Below are 13,305 nucleotides of genomic sequence, written 5' to 3' on the forward strand. Positions count from 1 at the left end.
AACTTTGTGTCCTCGGAACAGGAAAAGTAAAGAAGCGCGACTTGAGACAAAAAAGCTTTATCACAGTGGCGTAACCGTGATGAAATGTTGGCTGCAAGAAGCACGGAAGCTATGAAAGAATGCATCAATCGCCGTCTTTTACTTGGTGTACTGGTAAGTGCGCGGAGAAGTCAGGTGACAGAAGAATGCACCCTGTGACGCGTGTAGTACAGTTTGTGGCCTTAAAACCGTACGCGTGTTATGTGCCGAGACCCCACTGATCAGGTCACAGACGATGCTTTCAAACATCCGGAATCTGAATAAACCAGTGGTGGCACACAAGTAGCTTGCAAGGCAGAATGTGCTTCGCAAGAATCGTGTCCTTTAGTTTACTCCTTTTGGGGAACTTTGTTGTGGAGGATCGCTTGCGATATTCTACTATAGGTGATGCCCATTTTACTGCGATTGCAATTATATGGGCACTCCAGGCGCATTGTTGCCGTCGCCGTGGCCGTGAGGTTCCGTATAAAGTCGAAGGCCGATAACACCGTCGCCGCGCGTCCTGTGCTGCATGTGCGAGCGAAAACACGCGAGTGTACCGACGATCGCGGCTCAATCAGGCGCGCGTGAAGGCAGAAAGCGCAGAACAAACGCGCCGTCTTCCGCAGCGCGAAAGGCAGTGGGGGGATGGGAAGGAGGGGGGCGGGCGGCGTTGGGCTCCGGCAGCAACTGGTCACTTCGCGACCGGGCACAAGGGGAACTGGCGATAGCGACACAATCTCGCGCACCAAATATGGAGGGAAGCGGGAAGGCAGCGCGGAAGGGAGGGGGGCTTCTTCGACTCTACCAAGTGCGTGCTTTGCACGGCCGCTCGTGGTTGCGCGCCGTATCTTGAAAGGGATCTGCAGACGGCTCATACCTTCGTGCGCGCTGTGTTCTCGCCGCTCTTGCGTTGAAGGGATAGACCGCACGAAAGACACTTCGCTCGCTGCTGCTGCCGCGCTTGCTCACACCAGCGATGAGCGAGTCTTGGTGCTCATTGAGTGTGATGTGTTCATGTTTGCTGGTGTGCGCTGACGCCATGCTTGTTAATTCAGTTAGTAAGCGAATGTTTCCAAGTTTATACGGCCGATAAGACTACTATCCTTACTTCGTATAGCTGTCTACTAATTTGTTATCGCAATCAATGCTCCGTTTTCCGGGCGAAACTGCAACTTTTTTGACCCTTGCGATTTTCTTTAGAACTCTTTTACAGTTCTCTAAAGAAGACATTCATTTGTTCTACTCCGCATGCTATGCGTTCATAAGCGGATACGAAGAAGCGTTGCCGGTGGCTGTTCACACAAATGTTGCGGCACTCGAAGTAAAGTGAGTTATCGTATTATATCTCTTTACTCAAATGAAACGTCACTTTCGCTCAATGAGTGAGACGGCGTCCTCGAGGCCGCAGCAAAGGTGCGACTGAGCGAAAGCGGCTGGCCCTCAGTATATCTTATAAGAGAAGTTAAGGCTCCTGAATCCTGACGTTATAACGTCGGGAGATATTGCGTACCTCACTTTCGATATTCCACGATGCTAAAGAGCTCGTACGTGCATATGCGTTAGAGAAAGAAGAACGAGGCAATCCGGAATGTCACTCCTTGTTCCCAACAAAACCTACTCTGCTGAAGAATTTGGCAGACTCGTTTGGGGAGTCGAAAAAGGGTGCCCGGACGGACGTACTTGAAGCTTAACAAAACGTTGACTGTCAGATCCAATCAACAAAGCGCAACTTCAGGTTGCTCGCTGTTCTCTCGTCACTTTAGCTGCAGTGTCTTCCACTTTTGCATCATTTATTACAACCACAACCTTTGAAACTTGCCAAAGCATTACTTTGTTGTTAGGTGCTTCTAACAGAACAAAAAATGAGGAGGTTGCGGAGGATCGGAAGCAGAACAACAATAAAAAGAAAGAGAACTTGTGCCATTATTTGGGCCAATATAAATGGAAGTATTAACATTCGCGAGCCATGGTGAGATAAATAGTCAATCCTGCCTGCGAAAATTTAGTGCTTTTCATCACTTCGAGAGATTGACATTCTTGATTGTTTTTCGTTCGGCGTACTTTTTCTTGAACGTGCTTAGTTATGAGACCTTCACTCATTGTGCTTCGTCTCTTTATGGAATATATATGTATATGTAATATTGTCAAGAGGCGTTATAGTTCGATTGCTAAAACGCTCAGATAGCAGAGCACCGCAGCGAGAGGACACAGAGCTTCGGCGACACAGGCACAAGCCTTCCAAGCACTCGTCGTCGTCGTCTTTCTCTAAGCAGCGTCCACTGCTCATTCTTCTTCAGTACCATATATATATATATATATATATATATATATATATATATATATATAATTTTTTTTCATTTATGTTGGCAGAGCATCACGGGAATGTTCAGAGAGAGAGAGAGAGAGTACCGGGGAAGGGGCAGCACGGTAATTCTGAGATGGCCAAATCATTCAGAGGGGTGCTTGGGCCCTCAAACATAGCGTGATGGTCTAACCCAACTAGGCCCATCCGTTGTCCTCAAAGTGCCGCACACTTTCGTACGTCTACAGAAGCCCACAAAACGTAAGTGTTACATGCAGATATAAAATAAAACAATATCACGAGAGAATGAAAAGCGACGCTTTGACCTGAAATAAATGAAGAAATATGGCCACGAATATTCGCAAATGAATAAAAAGAAATGTGCTAACCTCGAAAAGCTCCCAAAGAGAGTACTGCCTATAAATAGAGCGTCCTTCGCAAGCTTTTCCCACCACGTAATGAGCTTGTATGATGTGTCTTTTCAAAAACGGCTTCAAAAAGCTTATTTCCTTTTTTTTTTGTGGCTCCGGCCATTCAACTTCATACTCAAAGGTATGCGCGCAGTGTACTTTCATTGCTTTCGCCTTGATAGACGCTCGGTGTTTCCTACGTTGTTTTACTCTCTCTTACTGCGCCGGAGCTCGCAACGCAGTTCTACTTATTCGCTTGGAAACCTGAGTGTTTGTTTTCTTGCTCTCAATTCAGGTACTGCATAAAGCGGCTCATTTTTGAGCAACCTGTGTTCTACGATTATTCGCGGAGAAATGAACTGAGCTGCTGGCAAGAAGAAAAAGAAAGAAACGAAAAATGAAAAAAAAAGAAAAAGAAAGAAAGAAAGAAGTCGACCGCTGGAAATTGTTTTGAGAGAAAACGAGCAGTAGGCGGCCGGGATTTTGGGGCGTTTTAGAGAGACATCTGATACGGGGACATTCTTGCTGCATCGGGTACGTCTATGCATGTCCTTGCCGTAGGTCTTTGTTGTGGAAAAAAGTTTCACGACGATCATAATCGCGTAGGCATTAGAACTAGAAAATGAATATATTGACGAAATTTCCGAGAGAACGGAGAAAGCACCTCAATAAAGAAACAACAGCATCAAAACGAAAGAAGCAAGAGATTACATGAAATTTCTTTATGCGGCGGGGAGCATGAAATGATGTCATCCGCGTAAGCGGTGCGACTTTGCCGGTAATGCAAGACCTCCGACATCGGCCGGGCACAAAGTGCACCATCTGAGCAAGCATTTCAGTGTAAAGGAAGGAAAATCAACTTGGAAAATACATCTACCTAGCAGTGATGATCCAATGCGTTCAGGCAGTGTAGAAGAAAACGAGATGCTTATATTGAGCATGAGAACGGCGCGGCGTGCTCGTTAAATTCGCAGTACAGTTTCAGCAGGAACCGTAAGACACTTTTTTTTCCGCCGAGTACGTTAAGTCACCCTCCAAGTGTACGTGCTACTAGCATTAAAACAACGTTCACATTGAAACACTCCAACAAGCGGTAAAAGAATTGCGATACACGTTAAATCAAAATCACAGAAATAAATTAAATCTTCGGGGTTTTACGTGCCAAAACATGGATAAGATGATGAGGTACGCCTTAAGAGGAGGGGGGGGGGGTAGTAGTGCGGATTAATTTTGGACACTTGGGGATCTAACGCACACCGAATGCACGGTATGCGGGCCTTTCTGCATTCCGCGCCACATCGAAATGCAGCCGCCGCGGACGCGATTTGACCCCGCGCCTTCGGGCTTAGCAGTGCAACGCCAAAGCAAGGGCGCCACCATGGCGGGTACTCGCGCAATTGTCACTGTGTACAGTGTCCCTCCCACACGCACTCAGCGCTTACTCTCTCCATTTCTTCTTATTTATATTCCCCTTTACACCACCCCCAATATAGGGTAGCAAACCGGGTTCTCTTCTGGTTGACCTCCCTGCCTTTCCTGTCCTTGCTCTCTCTCTCTCTCTCTCCAATACTCCCATCTTTCCTTTGTTACACTCCCCACGGCATCGCTTAAATTAAGCCTGCTCACCTTTCGGTAAGCAGGCTTGATGTTGTCCTTCGCCTAATCAGCTTTCTTCCTGCGTTTCCGTGCCTCCCTTGCTTCGTTCTTACCGCACTCGAAGAAAGAAAAGGAAAATAGAAGATAGAAATGCAAAGAAATAGTGCGAACGTAAAGCGCTGACATCGCTAAAACGGGAAAAGAAGAAAAGAAAAAGAAAGAGAGACGGTCTGTCGCGCTTCGTGAAATCGCGGATTAGTTGAACAAATCTTGGAATTCTTGAAAGCGTATACAAAAAGCTTCTGCGAACGAAAATAAAATTCATAAAAAAACGAAATAAAAAAAAGAGGATGCAGTAGCCATACACGTTGCTGGGTCACAGCCTGGCCGCAGTGCTTTAATTAACCATATCTTCGACGAAGTGTTACAGGACGCCGTCCTGACGGATAACCATTCACTTCATCGCTAAACATTTTCTTAAGGTCTTAGCCGCCACGTGCTAATTAGGGGCTCTTTTCAAGTCTACCTGCGTCTCTCACGAAACAGGAGAGGAGCAAGGTAACTGCAGTGTTATAAACCTACCGAACTTATGCCGGCGTCCTTTTACTTCAAGGTGAAAGGACTCTGCCTCCGTTTCCAAAATTAGCTTTCAGCTCTAAACCAGTCGTTCCGGGCTCAAAGCAAAGCTCTTCCGGGTATTCGCCCACGTGGCGCTAGTACTCATTATAGGCACGCAGATGCTTTTAACACGGAGGAGCTGCGTGTTTTCAGTAGGTAGGCGTTTTTTATGGCAGTCTGTCAAGATTGCAATACCTTAGTGCGACAGGGCCAGTGAAAACCTCCAATTTGTGTCCGTCTACCCATCTAATTGAGCAGTCCTCGTCATCATCATCACGTCGCAAGGCCACCTCCTAAATCACAGGGTGTAGAAAAAAAACAATTTTTTTTTCACCGCTTACACTGGGAATTGACCGGTTGCCTCTGCGGATGGCTATGTGCAGATGGCTAAAGGGCGCACTAACCAGTACCCAACGACGCGGTTTTTTTTTCTTTCTTTACTGCGCTGGAGTGAAGAGCAGTATAGAAAAAGCAATTAGGCAGTTTCCCGCGAAAAGCGAAGCAGTCAATGCAACAGCAAGGTTTAGCGTTTCCCCGCTGAAGTTTCTCAAACGCGTTGTTGGCTAAAAAATACGCGGTGTCGACATTGCCATTGGTGGAAGACCTGATTTCCTTACCGCGCGCCATTTCCTGCACACGTGTGCGTCATGGGTGATCTTGTACGATCTCATTTATCATAGCGTGAGATTACCCAACATCAACGGCATAGCCACCGAAGCCTTCAGGGCACGTTGTCCGACTCCCTTCTCACCATCTTGCTTCTTTACTTGCAGACTGGTCACGCACAACTTTCAGTCGTACAATTGCTCCCCACCGTACATCGTAGCCATCGAAATACATGCCTGCAGTAAGACCATTCCCGCCGTTAGGCTGCCTGCACAAACCTGAAATACGCCTCACCACCAGAGGAATCTCGAAGAAAGCTAACATGCCGCCGTTTGGCCTGAAACAGGCTCCATTAGGACTTTTACATAGTGGCCGCGTACATGTTTACTCCAATGGCTCAGTCACACCCACAATTTCAGCAGCTGCGGTGGTAATTCCAGGAAGATACGTCAAAATACTGCTAAAAACGTCGCATTTATCATCAACGACAGTTGCTGCATGGTAGCCCTCCGTGCAGCTCTTAATTTCATTCAGAAGGGACCAACCCATCCGCGCGGTCAATCTTCGGTGATTCCAAGGCAGCCCTCCATAGTTTACTCTCCACACTGCGTCATGGATCCCATGAGCAGCTAGTCACAGAGATAAGTCTACTGTCGAGTAGTTCAAGAAGGACACACAATATATCACTGGTTGCCTAGTCACTGTGGAATACGTAGAAACGATCAAGCGGAGGCAGCTGCCTGCTGATGTGCCCATGACAGCGTCAACTGCGTTGCCATTCCTTTTTTGAGAGCCGACGCAACGAAATAGCTTTGCGGGCTTGCGCGTAACCTAACATTGTATCACCGGATACATCCGACTTCAGAAGTGCACGTCTTCCTACCCTGGACCCTAATTTACAGCTCCTCATTCCGTCAGACCTTCCATGACGTGACATCACCCTTCTAGTCCGTCTATGCTTCAGAGTAGCATTTTCGAATGCGTGCTCTTTTCTGTTCGGAATGGTCGAGAGGCCACTTTGTGACCTCTGCGGGTGCAACTAAACAATCGCTCACCTTCTTTGCGAGTGCCCTCATTTCAACCCGCAAAGTGCAGCCTTCTTAACCATGCTAAACCGATTGGACAAGCTCCCACTCACGGAAATGAAAGTTCTTGGAAACTGACCTACACGAACATGAGTATGGGCCTTTATCAAAGCACTGCTGCATTATTTAAAAGACACAAGAATGTGCGACAAGTTGTGAATGTGCGCTGTGTGACGTAAAATGCATTAGTGGTCGTTTACATTGTGTAACACTATGTAATGCATTCGCAGTCCATGTGACAGCGCCCACATAAAAAGTTCTGTACTGTGTGTGTTTTTGCTTTTCGTATTATTTTTCTCTCATCTATCGCATCCTTTTCCACCTTCCCTGGAACAGGGTAGCCAACTGGAGATATTATCCGGTTAACATCCCTGTCTTTCCATTGCCTCTCTCTCTCTTGGGCGTTGCGCTGCTAAGCCCGAAGGCGCGGGATCAAATTCCGGCCACGGCGGCTGCATTTTGACGGGGACGAAGTGCAAAAAAAAAAAAGGAAAGAAAAAACGCTCGTGTAACGTGCACTGGGTGGACGTTAAAGAATCGCAGGTGGCCAAACTTAATCCACAGTCCACCACTACGGCGTGTCTCATAAACTCACTAAACGTAAAGGCCCAGAGTTCAATTTCTTTAACTTCTGAGCACGTGCGCTCAGAACTCGAGCAATCACTTGAGCTACATATACGCTAAAACTTTAGTTATTACACCACATACAATTCGCAGGACTGTAACGGAACGTGCGTATTACTTAAACTTATGAATTCAGCTGTCCTCAGTGTCCGGTTGTAGGCGTCATGGGCGGCGCGACGCGGCGTCTTTCTTTTCATCCCGTAACCCGCTTTACCCCTGCTTTTGACAGCAAACATACGTAGGACCGATAAGGAGTCCACCTCCTTACTTTCCTCCTCCTTCTTTACACACAATTCACTTTCTACCTCGTTTGAAGAAATTTTTGTAAACCACCATAAAACACGTTTAGGCAACTTACCTCGCATAGCCTATGGTGCTGTATATAATGCGCGACAGGAATGCTGGAATACCGCGAAACACTAGAAGGTTCTTTCGGGAGTACGCCGCGCTATCACGCAACCTAGGCCCTCGGCAACGTATGCGGGGGTTTTGCGAAGACACATGCGGACTCTCAGCTCTTCGCGCATGACGAAGATGGCGCCGTGCGCAACTTAAGGAAAATGTTACGCTTGAGAAGACGGTGGCGTCCGCAGTGAGACGCCACTGCTGCCGTATTGTGAGCGAGTTGAAACGTCAGAGTGACCGGTGGGGTCTACCTATCTTTTTTTCTTTCTGTTTATTTTTTAGCGTATTTTGTTTGCCACGTTGGCCAGTGATGCACGCGTATTACTGAGACAATATTCGCCACAATGCTCCAGCCGAACGGAAGCGAAAAGAAGCGGCGGATGAGAGGGAAGAGGTGGCGAGGTACCAAACAGAAACAAGAATAGCAAGTTAAGACGACGAGAAGAGAAATTCACGCGAGCAATCTCCTGTTAAGAAACAAACAAAAACGGAAACGTAAGTAAAGAAGCGAAGGAAGGTTGTGGGCGGAAGGAAGAAGTCGAGGCTCAACAGGAATGACACACGGCAGTGGCATTACCTTCCAATTTATCTGCCATCCGTGGAGACTCGTGGCTACGTGATTCCCTCAAAATTTCCTCCCGCAGATGGCGCTCTACAAGGTACGCCTTCCGCGAACTTTAAGCGGAAGCCCCGAAGATCCGATGTCGTTCCGAAAAGTTTTTGAGAGCACAAGGCGTCGGAGGCAGAACGATAGTAGAACTGCAAGCAGCAAACAAGGTCGGTGAGCGTTACCGCTAGAAAGCAAATGAACGTAAAAATAAAACAGAACGGAAACAAAACAAATTGACTATAGGTGAATATTTTATATTTATTTATTTTTGTTACAGATAAATGGGAATAAAACACAAACCCTAAGGCCATGTAGGGAGGGGGTTTGCGCGCTTCGAGTTCGTTAACAATGTTTCGCCATTAGTTCATCCGACAGTGAGTTAGGGTTCTCTCTTTTGTTCAAACGCTTTGCAGTACACATGCCAATGCGTCTGCATAAGCGCAAATGATTAGCAGAAAAACAGCAAGGGCAGAAACGTCGGTCGCACCCTGGAGGACATGGATTAGGTCCAACCAATGACGCTAAAAAATGAAATGATTGCGTGCGCGACAGTAAACAACAGAAAGGACTCGGTGAGGCGACTATCGTAAATACTTGGATGGTGAAGGACACTGCTGGTGAAAGAGTGGAAAGAACCAGGGAGGGGGAGGGGGGTGGCGAATTCGCAAAGCTTATGTTAGTAAGTGCTCTTTGCCATTAGCTGATTGCTGTCGGTAATGATAAGTCCGGCATCAGGATTGGTTGAAATTTTCTCTTACGAACAATTTTACTGCACGATGTTTTTATTAATACGGGCCCAGATGTGTTAGCCTTTTGTGACTGAATAGGTTTTTTTTAATAAGGATTTCATCCTACACTTTGTTCTTCGGCTGGCTTTTAGTGAAATGGAAAGCCCGGAAATAAAGAAATATATAGGTCAATTCTTGCGTAAATCCTCACCATCATGGGGCTATATTGATGCCCACTGCAAGGCGAAGACCTCTCCCAGCGATCTCCAATTACTCCTGTATTGTGCTATCTGATTCCAACTTGCGCCTGCAAATTTCCCAATTTCATCATCCCACCTAGTTTTCTGCCATCCTCGACTGCGCTTTCTTTGTCTTCGCAACAAACTCTTCTAACTCTAATGGTCCACCGGTTATCCACGCTACGCATCACATAGCCTCACCAGCTCCATTTTTTTCTCTTGATGTCGGCTAGAACATCGACTATCCCTGCTTGCTCTCTGATCCACACTGCTCTCTTCCTGCGATGATTGCACACTTTTCTTTTCAACGACAGTGGTAGGCTTCCAGTCAGGATGTGGTAATGCCTGCCGTATTACCTCCAACCCATTTTGACTTTTCTGTAAATTTCCTTCTCATGATCAGGGTCCCCTCTGAGTAATTAACCTAAGTACGTACGTATTATCTTATAAATGAAGATTTTTTTTTGTTCGTCGAGTAACAAATTCGCAGTTCCGCCCGAAAGGCGAAGCACCGATTGCGATAGCAAATTAGTAGATAGCTGTACTAAGTGAGGCTAGTCGTTTTATCGGCCGTATAAACTTGTAAACATTCGCTTACTAACTAAATTAACAATGAAGAATATGTAAGCGTGACTCAACGAGGACTCAGAAACAGACACACAGAGACAGCGCTGTCTTTGTGTGTCCGCTTCTTTCTACGTACTTGCTCAGTCGCGCTTACATTCTATCATGAATTCAAACCAACTAGCCCACCAACGTGCTTAAACTAAACTAACCAGCGCGGTTTCCCGCACGCACAGGTAAACATGAACATTTTTGCTTGATAGCGGATACTGTCTGTGAAAACGCTGGAGTTAGGAATCGCGGCAGGAGCGGCGAGCCAATTGACCTCCGTGCATATGTCGCTTCAACGCGTACGAAACGTCGAAAGCACAGCGCGTACCAAGCTACAGGCGCTACGCGCACACTGCAAACATCGCAGATCGCTTTGCAAATTAGGCCCGCTCGGGTGTGTGACCACGAAGCAGACCGCTTTCAAGACCCACGAGCGCCGGCAACGCGTCCCTACGGCGTCCGCCAATGGCGTCTACCACGGTGTCCGCGATTCGCGTGGCCAACGCCGCAGTATACGCCGCGGTTGCGTACACACTGTACGGAGCCGCGGACGAGGAGGGCCCCGAGGCATCGTAGCAGCCGCCTGAGAAGGACGCCCCTCCTCCCTCGCCTGACCCTCTGCCACGGGAGAGGGCACGCATGCGGGCCGCGTTCCTCGCTCGCGCACGCGAGAATGAACCGCGTGCGCCGGTTTACCCTCGCACGCTTTCACTCATACGGAACCTCACGGCGACGGCGATGGCGACAATGACGGCGACGGCAGAAATGCGCCTGGAGTGTCCATATAATTGCTTTCGCAATAATATAATTCTGAAAGTACCATTCAAAAGCCTCTGCAAGTGGTTCTAAGTTGGCAATTTAAATGCGCTAGCCATGACATTTATGACAATGCACTGATGTCCATTATAGAGGGTAACAGTCACTTTGGCACGCGGAATGACTTGCGAAGGCGAAATTTTCTGTTATTGTACTGATTCTTGAATTCGTTTTCTAGGTCGACGTCACTGTCAATTTTTTTGTGCTTTGAATAAATTGCCCACGGCAGTCCTCGGGATCAATAAATAATTAGGCACCTAGTTTTGCTATGCTTAAACTTAATTTCAAGGCTTGAAAAATGAAGTACTGAAGCAAAGTGTCGCTCGGTACTCTTCTAAGCAGGCTTTAAAATTCGGGAGGTTACATTGCGGGGAGTTGCAATTGGAAGGTAGAGGAAATATTTCTCAGTCTCTCTCTCTCTCTCTCTCTCTCTCTCTCTCTCTCTCTCTCTCTCTCTCTATATATATATATATATATATATATATATATATATATATATATATATATATATATATATATATATATATATATATATATATATATATATATATATATATATACGTTCCACATTTGAATTTCAACCACAGCTAATTTCTCCGATGTTTTCATTGGCTCCATTGTCTGTTGGCTTTATATATATATATATATATATATATATATATATATATATATATATATATATATATATATATATATATATAGATTACTGTAAATGTGCTGTGAAATTGTGTATTAGCACTTCTACGCGGGATAACCTAGAATTTTCTGTTAATTTACGTCGGAGCGTTTAAAAATGCCCCTTTGAGCATTGAAATAAATTCTAAAATATTTTATCTGCTCGAAACTTTGAAAATTTGTGTGACAGACACTCTACGCTCACGATCAGTTATTGCAGGATTTTTCTGTGCCAAAATATGCTAATTTGAGAGCGTTGATTGCAAACCGTCGTGCGTATAACGCCGCCCACGCCAGGACACCTTCTTGTAGTACGTTGGCGTGCGTGGAGGCGTTAGGGTCGTTACGTGAGGGCTGCGTTAATGTTCGAGAGAAAAATGGAAACTATTCTTTCTTTTTTCAGGAATAGCCAACATTAAGCTGAACGAAGGCTGAGCTTGAATCTCCTTTTACGTAGGAATGCGTAATGAAAAGAAAACATCTCCACTGCCAGCCCACCTAGACCACGCATTCTTAAAATCTGGCGACAGTGCAAACACCGAGGGATGAAAACGAATGCAGGCAGGCATTATAACTGCTGTCTGTCTAACTTGTTTTTGTTAATTGTAGTTAACGCTGTTATCTGTACTTAAGAAGGAGTCCCCTGTCAACTATGGCCTAATTTCGTGCCTAGTCTAAATAATGTACAGGAGCGCGTACCTTCCGTGTTACTACGCTGCGGTGTCGCTGAAGAAACAAACACTGCGTAAGGTTTGAGTCAAGAATACAATTCATTATTTGGCGAACTTGGGCCCAGGAAAACGGGGAACACTCAAATCACTCAGCGATATCGGGGATGATGATGATGATGAAAAACGTTTATTTGCTCTATTTTGCAGTGGGAGGCTTCAGATGGAGTCTTCCATCTTCTCTCCAGGGTCGGTTCCCTTAGTCCAGGGCTCCGATGAGGGTAGCTGCCCTGCGTGCACGCCTTACTAGTCCTTGTTGGACTTTCAGGATGTCGCTGGATAGCATCCTCTCCCACTGTTCCGAGTAATCGGTCATCGAGTCTTGACTCACGGGTCAAATTCGTCGGCTGTTTATGCATCTATTAACGTATGCATTCCCGACCAATTGCCGGCTGTCTCGTACATGCCAAAGTGTGACGGTACTGGAAATTCTATAAATAGTATGTACCAGCTGGCGCAGCTGACCGTTTCTCGGCAGTGCAACAGCGTTCGCGTCGCGTCGGCGATCAGACTATACAACTCTTTCGCTGTAGACTCTCGGCGACAAGATTTAAAAAAATTCATGTACAATAGGCTCATCTTCCACCGATATATAACTGGATAACAATGATGACTCGTGATTAAAAACTGTCACCGACAGAAAGCAGACTAATCTACGTGCGGAAATATAATAGTCCCGATATTCTTCAGCAATGCAGTAAACGGGACTACGCAAGACATGAGGGAGTTCTGATATTCTAAACGTCACACTCGTTGCTAAACAAAAAATAATGCGACAAGTCTACGGCCACTAAAATGACACGGCGACGCCATGTGTATGCAGGGGCGGCATAAAAAAAAAAGAAAAAAAAAACGGGCGGACAATCGTAGAAGTTTCTTTCAGCGGCGGTGCGACGTGAACACGAGGCTTTGCCTGCGTCGAATACATCGTTTCTGCCTAACTCGCTTTCACGCCGCTTCCGCTACGAAAAGGAGGGAGAATATCCATTTCTTTTCGTCCGCCCGCTCTTTTCTTGGGACTACCCTTTCCCAGCGCCCACCTGGGGGCGAGAAAGAGAACTCCCTATTAGGGAGCTGCAATCCCCTGCCTCTCTTCCTTCGGAGCCTGGGCTTCCCCTACCGATCCCTCTTTTCTCTCCCTCTTGCCCCGCCATCAGAAGTCTCCCCTCCTTTCGTTGTGCAAGAAGGCACGCGCGAATCGATAGAAGCCCTATGACTGTAGCACCT

This window comes from Dermacentor variabilis, chromosome 5, assembly GCF_050947875.1.
Source record: "Dermacentor variabilis isolate Ectoservices chromosome 5, ASM5094787v1, whole genome shotgun sequence".
Classification (NCBI taxonomy): Eukaryota; Metazoa; Arthropoda; class Arachnida; order Ixodida; family Ixodidae; genus Dermacentor; species Dermacentor variabilis.